This window comes from Talpa occidentalis, unplaced genomic scaffold (genome assembly GCF_014898055.3).
Source record: "Talpa occidentalis isolate TD23 unplaced genomic scaffold, MPIMG_talOcc4v2.1 talOcc4.2, whole genome shotgun sequence".
Classification (NCBI taxonomy): domain Eukaryota; kingdom Metazoa; phylum Chordata; class Mammalia; order Eulipotyphla; family Talpidae; genus Talpa; species Talpa occidentalis.
Window position 1 is genome coordinate 24,615,609 of NW_023602073.1, and position 13,225 is coordinate 24,628,833.

Below are 13,225 nucleotides of genomic sequence, written 5' to 3' on the forward strand. Positions count from 1 at the left end.
ACATTTAGAGTTAATATTGATATGTTAGCATCTGTATTTGCCATTGTGTTTGTCTTTCCTTTGATTTTATTTATTTATTCTTTTAATAACTTATTTTTTTTGGCCTTCTTTCGTTGTTATTCATCCCTCTGAGGTTCTGGCTTTAGGACTCCTTGTAGTATTTTTTGGATGGGGGTTCAGTCGTAATGAAATTCCAGAGTTTCTGTTTGTCTGGGAAGGTCCTTATTCTTTCTTCATAGAGGAAGGAGAGCTTTGCAGGATAGAGTATTCTTGGTTGGCATCTGTTTTCTTGGAGTCTGTTGACTATGTCCCTCCACTCTCTCCTTGCCGGTAGTGTTTCTTTGGAGAAGTCTGATGTCCGTCTGATTGGTTTTCCTTTGAATGTTATCTGTTTGTTCCCTCTTGTCAGCTTCATTATTTTTCCCTTGTCTTGGATTCTTGGGAGCTTTACTATTATGAAAAATATGGACCGCTTCACGAATTTGCGCGTCATCCTTGCGCAAGGGCCATGCTAATCTTCTCTGTTTCGTTCCAATTTTAGTATATGTGCTGCTGAAGCAAACACACTCTCTGGGTTTTCAATTGTCTTCTATTTCTCTGAGTTTTGGTTTTGTTCCAGGACAATACTGTTTTGATTTCTATTGGCGTTTAACATTTTGAAGTCAGGAAGTGTGATACTTACATTTTATTCTTTTCTCTCAAGATTTTTTTTAGCTATTTGGGACCTTCTGTGGGTTCATAAATATGGTAATTGTTCTGTTTCCTTACCAAAAAAAGTCCTTGGTATTTAGATAGGTATAACATAAATTTAAAATTTTCTCTGGGTAATAAGGCCATTTATGATAATTCTTCCCACCTAGGATCACAGGACATCTTTCTATTTCTTTGTGACTTTTATTTCCTTTAATAGAGTGTTATGATTTTCACTGTTTAGATCCTTCACCTCCTTCTTTACCTTTAATCATGGTATTTCATTCTTTTTGGTGTGATTGTCCATGGAACTGTGTTCCTCACTGCCCTTTCTTTGACACATTGCTTGGGTATAGAAATGACACTTAATTTTGTGTATTGATTTTTGCATCTTGCACTTTATTGTATTCATTTATTATTTCTAGAAGTATTTTAGAGTCTTGTTTTCTCTGAGGATATTAACATGTAATCTGTGAATAGTGGCAGTTACACTTTTTCTTTTCCAATTTGGATTCTTTCTTTGTCTATGTCTTATGTAATTGCTTCACCAAGGATTCCGAAACTGTGCTGAATAACAGTGGTGTAGTGGACTTCCTGATCTTGCTTCTGATATTAGTGGGAATGCTCTCAGCTTTTCACCATTGAGTGTGATGTTGGCTAGGGGATTGTCATATTCAGTTTTTTATTGTCATATTTATTGTCATATTCAGCTCCATTTATTGTCTTTTTTTTCTTAAGATTCATTTATTTATGCATGCAAGAACTAGGGTATAGGCCAGAGGTGTGGGGGGGTGAGAGGATTCAACAGAGACAGAGTGGGGGAACAGAACAGGCAGATTGACGGAAATACACTGCTGAGGGGAGCAGTGGGTGAGCCAGGAGCACAGCAGTGGGCTGTGCCACGTGGGTAGCTCCCTGGCTGGGGATTGAATTCATGCTGCAGTGGCTGTGGATAGCTTCATAGGGTGGCATCTTAACCCCTTGCACCACCAGGGAGGCCCCCATTTATTGTCAATTTTTGAGAGTTTTTATCATAGTTTTTATCATTCAACTCTTGCTGAATGATCTTTCTGCATCTTTTGAGAAATGATCATGTGGTTTGTGTCTTTGTTGTTCATCTAGTTGATGACATTAATTGACTTGCATAAGTTTGTCCTGCTTTTCATCTCTAGGATGAAGCCTACTTGATCATGGTGGATGATTCTCTCATACATTGCTGTATTTAGTTTGCTAGGCTTTTGTTGATGATTTTTGCTTCTGTGTTCATTGGAGATGTTGGTATATTTTGCCCTGTGTGCTGTCTTTGTTTTGGGGATCAGGGTAATGTTGTAGAAGGTATTGGGGAGTTTACTCCATCTGCAGGTTTTGGTGGATGTAAATATCTTTGTGTTAGCTTCTGTCATGGTCTCTCTTGATGATTTCTTTTCTATTTCCCTGAGTGGTTTATTTCTTCTGCTCCTGAATGTAGCTAATCCATGTGCTCAGTTCTAGTCTCCTTCCATCTGCAATTCTCCTGACTGAGTGAATCAACTATGCTTTGCCAGTTCTACCAATTACTCTTGAGCTTGGAACTGCTGCCCAATCCATGTAGCACTGGCTCAACTCCCACTTGAATGTGGTCTTGTAGCTATCCAGATATCCAGATGGCACCTGCAGCTCATGCAAAATGAAAACCTCATCCTGTGTTGTGCCCTCACATGTGGAATTAGATCCTTTTCAGCCCATGTCTCAAACCACCAGGATGGGATTTCTAGATTCCAGGACCCAGAAATTGTTCAGCATGGGAAAGAATGTTCTTTGACATGGGAGTGGAAAACTGAGGTTGCATTCTCTTGGTTGTGGAATCAAGAGTTGCAGGTTGGGGGCTCATACCTTGGCAAGGAGTTTGAACTGTGCAGTTACACCTTCCTATGGGAGTCACTGGGAAGAAAGCAAAGGAATCAATGAAAGTATGATATAGCTAAGACTAACATACTCGATAAAAACTTGAGCTGCTATGAATTAAGCAGAAACAGGTACCAAGGAGTGCAGTGAGAATCCTAAGAGTGTTGATCTCAGAAGGATGTTGAAAAGCCCTTTAACAATGATGGCAACAGGCTGGATCACAGAAATTTTGTCCCTTCAATCAGCAAGGGAAAGTTGGACAGAATGATGAGGCAGAGTTTGCTGCATGTGTTGTGATTCCGAACAGCACGTGATACAACATTTAAATAATTGACAGAAAGGTCTCTTCCTGCCATGAAGGGAACTATAAGCCTTTGAAATATCTACAGATGACTGTAGCCAGTAGCCAGAATTAAAAACTAAGGAAATTTCTATGTGGGTTCCAATTCTGATTTTCTGGTCTTCTGCCTTTCCTTTTTAGTGAATTGAACTATGATTTTTTCAAATTTGTGGGTCAGCTCCCTGGCCAGGAATAGAACTTGAGCTGCAGTGACTGCCAAAAACTTCATAGCACTAAGACTTAATCCCTTGCAACACCAAAGAGGCCCAAATTTTAAATGGTTTTGATTGTATTTTGCAAAAAATAAGCTACACACTTTTTTTGTCCATTTGGTAATACCACCATTGGTAATAATGCTTTACAATGTCTGTAAATTATAAAGCATTATCATCTAATGTATATACACATAACATCATTCTCTATGCTCATTTCCTTCTCCTTATATTTTACTGGTCTTTTTTGTCATAATGGGGATTACATAGCACATTGAAAAGCTATGACAGCTTTTTCTAAAAGAAAACAATACAAATTCAACTTCGTTAAAAAACTCGACTAATAGCCTCTGTGGTGGCACAGGCAGTTGAGCACAGTGCTGTGAGGCAGTCTGCAGCCTCTGCAGTGCAAGTTTGATCCCGGCCGGCTCCAGAGATACCCACGTGGGCGGCAGACCCCTCCTTTCTCGCCCGCTGCTCCCCTCAGCAGTGTATTTCAGTCAGTCTGCCTATTCTGTTCCCCTCTCTGTCTTCTGGTGAATCCTCTTACCCTCCCGCACATCTGGCCTGTGCCCTTGTTCTTGTTTGCATGAATAAATAAATCTTTAAAAAAAACACTCAACGGTTTAACATTTCTATCCCTACTGCTATCACAAACTATGTCTCATTATATTTGTATTCTACAACATAGTCCCATGATTTTTTCTTGGTGCCATCTTTCCAAATTCTCACGCAGAAATAATATTTCTACTGTTGCATTATATCATGCAGTTTTCTGTATTTGCTATGTATTTACCTTTCCCTAAGGACATTACTTTTCATAAGCATTTGTGTTGCTGTCACCTGTTTTAACATCATGCTGGTGTTCTTTATTTGGTATTAATTTTATATATTAAATATTTAAAGTAATTTGTCTTGTGTGCTATAATAAGTGGGGTAATTATTACTTGCTGTCTTCCACCCATATCTTTTCAAAACAACCAGGTCTCCATGCCACAGTAAATAATGTGGCAAAGCCTTTAATAATATTTCAGATCTTACTCATAAATTTCATACTGTGAAGAAAGTTTGCAAATATGAATAATGTGGCCTTTAACTACAAGTACAGTCTTAGTCTACATTAGATAATTCACATCAGAAAGAAGTGCTAAAATTGTGAAGTCAATTTTTTACTTCAGTGTGTTTAACCAGAAGTCCAGAAGTTTAACCACAAGTGCAATGTGTTTAGCTAGAAGTCAAATCATTGTAAACTTACCTACAAATGCAAAGAGGTAAGTGGTTTGTCCAAATATATATTTTGAAACCCCCAGATTTTCATACTGGAAACGTTAAAGAAACAAAAATAGGAGAAATTAATTTATAGTGAAATTTAAATACAAATTAAGACATTGCATTACAGTAGGATGTTAGTAACACTTGTCAGACATTACCTTAAATCAGAATATTGCTTTGGAGCATAAACCAACATTGAAACACTAAATATTATAATTTAAAAGTTCAAGACAATGGTTTGGGGACAGGTATAGTTATTTTCTATGTCCTTTTTTATCAACCATATTTGAGATATGAGTGTAATTCAGCACTAAATCACTTCATTTTGTGGTTTTCTCCTCATATGTACGTAAAGTCATGTGTTTGATTTTTGCTGCCTCAGACATTTAAGGGACCATCCTCTAGTTGATGGATTGATTCACATCTAACTTGCTCAGGCAAATTTAGGGCGGTGTCATATACCATGTAAGAAGGATATTAAATGGATATGCTGTTTGTGGTTGGCTCAAAAGATCGATCTAAAAATCACAAAGAAGAGGGCCTCCTCTGGTGGCCCAGCGGTTGAGCGCTGGGCTGCGAAGCTTCCCGCAGCCTCTGCAGCGCCAGTTCGATCCCGGTTTGATCCCCGGCCACCAGCGAGGGTCCCACATGGTGCGGCAGACCTCTCCCGCAGCAGTGTATTTCATCGGTCTGCCTGTTCTGTTCCACACTCTGGCTCTGGTGAATTCCCTCACCCTCCCGTGCTTCTGGCTGTATCCAGTGTTTGAGCCCCACGCAGTAAAGCTGTCCGCAGCCTCTGCAGCACGTGTTCATTCCTGGCAGGGCCAGTGAGAATCCCACATGGCGAAGCAGACCTCTCCTGTCACACCCGCGGCTCCCCTCAGCATTGTATTTCGGCCCATCTGCCTGTTCTGCTCCCTGCTCTGTCTCTGGTGAATCCTCTCACCCTCCGTGCCTCTGGCCTGTATCCCAGTTCTTGTATAAAAATAAATAAATCTTAAAAAAAAAAAAAGTATGTTGAACACTAACTCTGGGATCCTGGTATTCAGAAGAAAAAGAATGCTTACTAACTGCCTGCATCCTGAGTTTGATGAAAGTGCATACAGTGGTAATATGTGTGTTCCAGAAAGCAGGTGTGTGTGTGTGTGTGTGTGTGTGTGTGTGTGTGTGTGTAGGGAAGCATTTCGTGATATTACTGGCTTGGGCAGCAGTGGCTTATTTTTAGAAGAGGCTGTTTGTACAAGGTGATTGGCAGGATGGAGGCACCCTCAATTTCATTTTGGGAAAATCAGGATCATCCCAGCAGCTCCCACTGAGACCTTTTAAGAAATAGAATGAGGTGACTTTGGCTCAGCCCTGGTGGCCACCAGCCTACTCTGGACGAGCTTGCTGTGCACGGAGAGAATGGGGTCTACGGATATTGTCCCCTGCTGGTCTTACTGGCTATTAGGAAGGCAAAGTCTTAACACCAGAAATGCCTTTGTTGGAGTTTGATCAAGATGGCAGACCGGAAGAGTCTTCCAAGCTCCACCATCCTGAGGATGCAGCTCCCGAACTACAAAGGAAGGGGGAGTGTGAGGAAGGCAATTCAGAACCCAATCTGTGGGTACACAACAAGGTCCCCTCCTTTAAAAAATTATTTTATATCTGCATACAAAACTGGGGGCTAGGCCAGAGGTGTGGGAGAAGGTGCGGGGGTGAAAGGATTCACGAGAGGCAGAGTGGGGAGCAGAAGTACTGAAATCCACTGCTGATGGGAGCAGCCGGGAGACAGGAGAGGTCGGCTGAGCCAGGTGGGTCAATTCCCCGTCTGGGATCGCACTCAGGCTGCAGAGGCTGAGACTTCAACCCCTGTGGCACCTGGGAGCCCCTGTTTCTCATGCTGGCACTTTTCAGGGGCCCAAACCACCTGCCCCTTCTCCCTCAACCCTGCACTCTAGGCTGCAAAACACACCCCTAAAGACACCCCTCAGAAGTCGCCTCCAGACACGAAGTGTTTGGGGAAATGTAGTCTGTTGCGCCCATGCTGATCCCGCCTCGGGCTCTGGGGCGGGTCTTCCGGGTTTGCGCAGGTGCGGCCCCGCCCCCTCCTGTTTTGTCCAAGAGTTGTAGGTGGCCTTCGCATCTGGAGTTTGGGGTGAAACCGAGGATATGAGTGCGGGTGTGGGGAGAAGGGGGAGCCCGGGGGCTGCGGACACGGTAGAGGCGCGTCGGGTGAGGCCTGAGGCGGGGGAGGGGGGGGCCCCGGGGCCCTGGAACAGGCGCGCTGGAGGGTCCGCCCGGCGGGGGAGGCTCGGGCGTGCGGGTGGGAGTTGCGGGGACCCCGCCCTGGACACAAGGGAGTCCCTCCAGGTGACACCCCTGCATATTTTCAGGAGTTCTAAGTGTGATGGTGACGTTCAGTTGATTGTATTTCTCCTGGAATTTAAGGATTCCTCGCCAGCGCCATACCCTTTTAGAAACACTGTGTGGCATAGATCAGTCGCTTAGCATTTTCCATGTGAACAATCACCCAAGTTTACGCACTTAAACACGCCAGCAGGTTTATTCCTGGAAGTTGGATGGTTCTGCATTTGTGCCTATTCCCGCACCCCCCCCCCCGCCCCGCCCTTTGCTGGTGTTACCAGATGACTGGGAAGGCTGTGGTTACCAGCTGCCCTGGCTGAGGCTGTTTGGGAAAGAATTTCACTGCCTTTTTGGTGGATTTTTCATGGCCCTTCCCCAGCCATGTGCCCCTGACAGGGTAACCCCAGGTGTCTTTCCAAGAGGACAGTATCCCAGAAGGCAGGGTTACCTGGAAAAGCGCGTTTCATTCTGTGCATGCGCACTGATTCCCTTTGGGCAAACACCCCAGGGCAAATCCAAGTCTTGCCTAAGTGGGTGTCCAAGGAAATGAATGGAAGGAAGCAGGACTCATGGAACCATTTCTGGGAGTGTCCTACCAAAAAAAGTACATTAGATGCATCTTTTCCTATGTCATTGTGGTCAACAATTTTGTATGTGGTTAAGTATCTTTGAAAATGTTTTTCAGTTTCTGAAGTTTGGATTTCTTGGATAATCAGTTGCATTTTAACACAGGCAGGCCGGTAGGACGGATGGGGGAGGGACGAGGAGAGTGGGAGGGAGAAAGGAATTATATACCACGGTGAAGTGTGAACTTGGCTGTCACACGCAGTGACTCTCTGATCTCTCCCAGGCAGTGTGGGGAGCTCTGGACAGGTGACTCCGGACCCAGGTGCAAGCTGCCTCAGTCCTCTCCTGCTGGACTCCATTCACCTCTCCCAGCGCCACCTCCAGTGTCCTCACGCATGTGTGAGAGCAGCAGACAACAAATAAATCTCTGGCGAGTGATTTTTCTTTCGCTTGTGATACATTGGCTTTATGCACCTTATGAGAGTTCATGAACTGAAATGTAAATTAGAAACATAGTTTTCTCCAAGGAACCACACATCAGAAGATAAAAGTGTCATGTAGATCCAGGCAAATCATATATCCAACATGAGTGGAAATTGGGCTGTGCCCTGATGCTCTTGCAGAGCAGAGTCTGAAACTATGTCTGGAAGACGTAGGTGATGATGTAGATAGTGGCTTTTCATCCCTCTAGAAACAATCACTTCCTGAGTTCTGTACTGGTCAGGTGTGTCATGAGGGGAAGAAGAGGAATTGGGGTTAAGGATCCTTATGTCATTTAAAAAGGACAATTTAATTTTAAAGGTTTCTGTGCAGTTGCTAAAGATATTGCTAAAAGATATAGTGTGTCCCAGACAACTATGGGAGGCAATTTCATGCAACAATCAATTTTAGTACCTTTCCTGTCACCTGTTACCATGCAGGTGTTTCATTTTATAAACCTTTGCAGTATGGAAAGCAGCAAGGGAAAGCCTTGAGCAAAGAAATAATATTTACACAAAGAGAAGTGGTTGTGGAAGGGACTGCCTGTAAATAAAGCAAGTGCAGGGACACCTGTGATAAGGCACCTTTCGTTGTCCAAGATAGAATCCCAGGACGTGTAATGAAAGGTGAGACCTGTGGAGGGTTGGGTAAGAGGTGAAGCCAGTACATTTGAATCTTCCCAGATATGTTGCAGATGAGCAGCGGAAATGTTATGAATGTGGGGCCAATCTCAGCAACACACTTCACACCCATCCACATGAGAGTACTCAGTTAGGACAGAATACTTTTGAATATACTAGATATGGTGAAACGGCCCTAAAACCTCTATTCTGACTGATCATCAGAAAACACAAGCAGATGATCAACCTCATGAGTGTGGGGACACCTCTGAGATTTCCATACAGAGTGGATACCAGAGAAATTTCACTGTAGAGAGATAGTTTGGCTCTAAAGATTATGTGAAAACTTTCTCATAGAAGAATGACCTCACTTTACAACCACTATCTCAAACAGGAATGAAGCATTGTAAGTGTAAGGTATATAAGAAAACTTTGTGGCAGAGTCAGCTTTTAGTATACATCAGAGAACTCAGACAAGGGAGAAACCCTATGAATGTCAGGAGTGTGGGAAAACTTTTTGCAGTAAGCCTGCCCTCAGTTTACATCAGAGAATTCATACTGGAGAGAAACCCTGTGAGTGTCAAGAGTGTGGGAAGACTTTTTCCTGTAAGCACCTCTCACTAGACATCAGAGAAGTCACACTGGAGAGAATCCCTATGAATGTCAGATTGTGGGAAAACTTTCCAGTAAGCCTGCCCTCAGTTTACATCAGAGAATTATATACTAGAGAGAAAACCTACGAATGTCAAAAGTATAGGAATACTTTCCACTGGAAATCATCCCTCAATAAATATCATAGAAGTCACACTGGAGAGAAGCCCTATGAATGTGAAATGTGTAGGAAAGTGTTCTCCCAGAAGTCAGTTTTTGTTCTACAGCAGAGGCCTCACACTGGAGAGAAACTCCATGAATGTCAAAAGTGTAGAAGAACTATGGGGTTGCCTGGAAAGTCATGACCTATTTTTTTCTATGTCTCTTGCAAAAATGGATCATGACTTTCCCCACATCCCAGTAGCTCAGAAGTCAGTTCTGAGTGTACATTAGAATTCATGCAGGATAACTTTTTTATTTGTAAGATTTATTTTTTATTTATACAATAGCTGAGGTATAGGCCAGAGGCACAGGAGGGTGAGCGGATTCACCAGAGACAGAGCGGGGAGCAGAATAGGCAGATGGACTGAAAGCACTGCTGAGGAAAGCAGCAGGCACAACAGGAGAGGTCTGCTGCGCCATGTGGGTATCTCCCTGGCCAGCTGGGAATCGAACCTGTGCTGCAGAGGCTGCGGGCAACTTCACAGTGCTGTGCTCAACCTGCTGTGCCACCAGGATAACTTCTCATTAATGTCCAGAGTGTAGGGAAACTTTCTCCTGGAGGTTAGCCCTCAGTCTCCCTCTGTAGATAACTCACAGGACACCTGTGTGTATGTGAGTATCCAGAATGCGGTAAACCCTGTGACTGTTAATACTGTGGGGTGGCTTTCTGCCAGAAGTAGCTCTTACTGCAGGGAGGTATCACACAGGAGAGAAACCCCATGGGGATAACGTGTGTGGGGAAACTATATGGAAGTGAACCTTCAGTAATCATAAAAATTTTACAGAGCACTGTAACACTGTCCGATAGAGACTGCATGTATCTGCACAGCATTTTTATTCTGTTGCGCAGACAACTTGCATTTCCTGCCTTATTATCCTATCATATCAGCTCCTCATATCAGCCCAGGTATGTCAACACAGAAAAGGAGCATTATTTCAAAATGAATATTATTTGTATTATAAAATGTTAAAGACTATTAAAACTTACAGTCACAAAAAAGCAGCATTCAGTTGAAGCCATGTGAACAAAAATGCAGTTTATTATTTTTTTTAAGATTTATTTATGCATACAAGAGTGGGGTACAGGTAGAGTTGCGGGGGGGTGAGAGGATTCACCAGAGATAGAGTGGGGAACAGAACAGGCAGACTGACTGAAATACACTGCTGAGGGGAGCAGCGGGTGAGACAGGAGAGGTCTACCTCACCATATGGGTTGATCCCTGACTGGCTGGGGATGGAACTCGTACTGCAGAGACTGCAGATTGCTTCATAGTGCGGTGCTTCACCCCTTGCACCACCAGGGAGGCCCCCCAAAATGCCATTTAAATCATAGTCGCATGAAATTATCTAGTTCATTCTTTTCTACTAGTTTATGCAGTGATTATGTAGCTGTTCCTGTTGCTGTTGCTTCTAGTATCCTCTTAAGTTGCTGGATGATGCTATTCAAGTCCAAGGGAACTGTCTGCATGGTACATTGCATGTTGCATTGGTAAGTGATCTCACTAGGTTTTCTAACTTTGTCATCATGTTCTGTCCAGTTACTCTAAGCCTCTGTGGTGCCACCCTAATGCTGGAATTGCTCAATCCAAAATGTCCTTCCATTAGAAGGAAAAGTTGAACTGTGTGATATCTATTATAGATTGAGGTCTGCAGCTGTTCTTACCTACCTTTCAAGATGAAGGTTTCTGGGGGCCTCCCTGGTGGCCTCGGGGTTAAGTCTCAGTGCAGTTGTCGCTATGGCCAGAGTTTGATCTCAAGCCAGGGAGCTGCCCCACCAAGTCCACAGCAGGCCTTTCCTGTCACACTCTTAGCTCCCGTTAGCCGTATATTTCAGTGGATCCCCCTGTTCGTCTCCACACTCTGTATCTGGTGAATCCACTCATCTCTCGAACCCCTGACCTACACCCCAGTTCTACAAAATAAATTTTTTGAAGATTATTTATGCATACAACAACTGGAGTGTAGGGCCTCCCTGGTGGTGCAAGGGTTAAGCACAGTTCTGTGAGGTTGACCACAGCCACTGCAGCATGAGTTTGATCTCCAGACTGGCCAGCGAGCTACCCACATGGCACAGCAAACCTCTCCTGTCTCCTCACTGCGCCCCTCAGCAGTGTATTTCAGTAGATCCACCTGTTCTGTTCCCCACTCTGTCTCTGATGAGTCCTCTCACCCCCTACACACCAGCTTTTGTATGTATAAATAAATAAATCTTTAAAAAAATAACAACAACTGGGTGTATGCTAGAGGTGTGTGAGTCAGTGGGGGGTGTGTGTGAGAGGATTCTCCAGAGAGAGAGTGGGGAGTAGAACAGGCAGATCTACTGAAATACACTGCTGAGGGGAGCAGCAGGGAGACAGGAGCGGTCTGCTGCACCTTGGGGGTCACCTCCCTGGTGGGGGATGGAACTTGTACTGCGGTGGCTGAGAATAGGTTCATAGTGCCGACACTTAACTCTGGGTGGCAACTCTGGTGGCAACCAGAGGCCCCTGAATTTTTTTTTTTAAAGGAAAGGATTTTTGCTCTTTAAATTTTTTCTATTACATTGTTCATCTTTGTACAATATTGGATTGCGCCCCTCATGTATAATCCCTGTAAATCTCCTGTCACCACCTCCCCTATGATCCATCACCCCAGTCCCTTGTGCTCCTCCCGCCCCACTTGTCCCTCTCCAGCCCCATCCCCTGCTGGGTGCCTCAGCTCTGCCATTTGCCTGCTAGTTTTGTCTTTTCCCTCTGACCCTTTCTTCAGTTTCCCCATATTCCTTCTATAGGTGATCTAATATATTTCTTCTTTCCTTCTGTCTTTGCTCAGAACATCATCCCTTCCACCCTTTTATCTTTTTTGATCGCTGAGTAGAGTTCCATTGTGTATCTAGACCACATCTTTCATGAAGGTTTGTTTCCATGTCTTAGCTATTGCAAATAGAGCTGCAATAAGCATGCGAGTGCAGGTTTCCTTTTGAATTCTTGTTTTTGTGTCCTTTACGTAGATTCTGAGGTGTGGAATTGTTGGGTCAGATGGTCGCTCCATTTTAAGTGATTTGAGGATCTTCCATGCAGCTTTCCATGGTGGTTGGACCAGCTCGCATGCCCCAGCAGTGTAAGAGGCTCCTTTTCCTCCACATCCTCCACAGCATTTGCTGTTGCCCTTTTTTTTTTTTCCAATGGGCACCATTCGCACTGTTTTTAGGTGGTGTCTCATTGTGGTTTTGATTTGCATTTCTCTGCTTATAAGTGATGTGGAGCATTTTTCATATACCTGTTGGCCATTTGCATTTCCCTTTTAGATCTGGATTTTTAGTTCTTCCATTTTTTGACTGGGTTGTTGGCTTTGTTTTTGTTGAGTCTTCTGAGCTGTCTGTAGATCTTTGAAATCAGCCTTATCAGTTGTATGGGGTGCAAAGAGCCACTCCCAACCCATTGGATGTCTCTTTGTTTTGTTATTGTCACTCTTGCTATACAAAAGCTTTTTAGGTTGATGTAGTTCCAGCTGTTTTATCTTTTCCTTAGTTTTCTTTGGATGTGATATGAGTCCTCACAGCTGTTTCTGAGGTGTTTGTCATGAGTTTTTTTGCCTATGTTTTTCCTTCCCTGTTTTATTTTTTCAGGCATTCAAGTCTTTTATACATTTTGAGTTGGTTTTTGTGTGTGATGTGAGCTAGTATCCTAGTTTCATTCTTTTGCATTTGCTGCCCAGTTTTCCCAGCACCATTTACTGAAGAGACTACTCACATCCTTTGCTCTAAAGGATTCTTGATTAGGGACTAACGAAACAAAAAATATTGTGAGGCCGCGGCTTCCACTATGACAGGAGGTACAAAAACCCTTGCACTTCCTGCTAAATGCCATGTTGTGTCCACGTGAGACACAAGGGAAGGACATTTTGGTGTTGACTAATTCCAGCATTAGGGTGGCACCACAGAGACTTAGAGTAACTGGACAGAACATGATAAAGTTAGAAAACCCAGAGAGATCACTTACCAATGCAATATGCCAAGTACC

General features: G+C 43.7%; 1 non-coding gene across 1 annotated transcript; it reads right to left on the reverse strand.

The window, feature by feature from the left end:
• Window positions 1-458: 458 nt before the first annotated feature.
• LOC119253573 (U6 spliceosomal RNA) lies at window positions 459-565 on the reverse strand. The gene has a single exon (XR_005127111.1). It is a non-coding gene; the product is annotated as a U6 spliceosomal RNA (small nuclear RNA).
• Window positions 566-13,225: the final 12,660 nt, after the last annotated feature.